Raw genomic sequence first — 864 nt, forward strand, 5'->3', positions numbered from 1 at the left:
CCCCTTTATTTTAAGGAAGAATATTTATGTACAAGACATTAATTCAGAAAGAAAACTGGTGTCCTTAAAAATGTTGGATTTTCCAATTTTTAATTAAGGCATTTTTTTTATTCCTCTTTTTAGTCAACTTCAGCATGAGTGTGTAAACTTATGCAAGCCACTGTATGTCATTGATGAGAGCATGAGTCAGCATAACCCACTGCTAGTGCTCAATGTGTCATTATGCATGGTCTTTGACAAAAAGGAACAATTCCCTTTTCCAAAAAAAAGTACTTTATTTGAATCTCTGAAAATGCAAACAGTGTTTTTTAGCGTCATAGAAAAATTAGTTTCATTTTAACATTTTACAGGATGTATAAAAAGTCCTTAAGGTGCCCCCAACCCCCATAAAATGAGTGTTAATAGTTGATAAAGTTTATAAATGTCTGACAGCAAGGAAATATTGAAAAGTAGGGCTTTGCTATACATTGTTTTACTATAGTCAGCTAAAGAGTAGTAATAGCTTTTGAGCTATTTTTTTTAAATATACATGTATATACAGTGGAAAGAAGTATTTGACACTGCAGATTGTGCCAGTTTTCCTACTGACAAAGCATGTAGAGGAAAGTTTATTAAAATCATAGGTACATGTCAACTGTGAGACGGAATCTAAAACAAATCACATTGTATGATTTTTAAATAATTTGCATTTTATTCCATGACATAAGTATTTGATGCATCAGAAAAGCAACTTAATATTTGGTACATAAACCTTTGTTTGCAATTACAGAGATGATCCGTTTCCTGTAGTTTTTGACCGGATTGACACGGCAGCAGGGATTTTGGCCCACTCCTCCATACGGACCTTCTCCAGGTCCTTCAGGT

This window comes from Etheostoma spectabile, chromosome 21, assembly GCF_008692095.1.
Source record: "Etheostoma spectabile isolate EspeVRDwgs_2016 chromosome 21, UIUC_Espe_1.0, whole genome shotgun sequence".
Taxonomy (NCBI): Eukaryota; Metazoa; Chordata; class Actinopteri; order Perciformes; family Percidae; genus Etheostoma; species Etheostoma spectabile.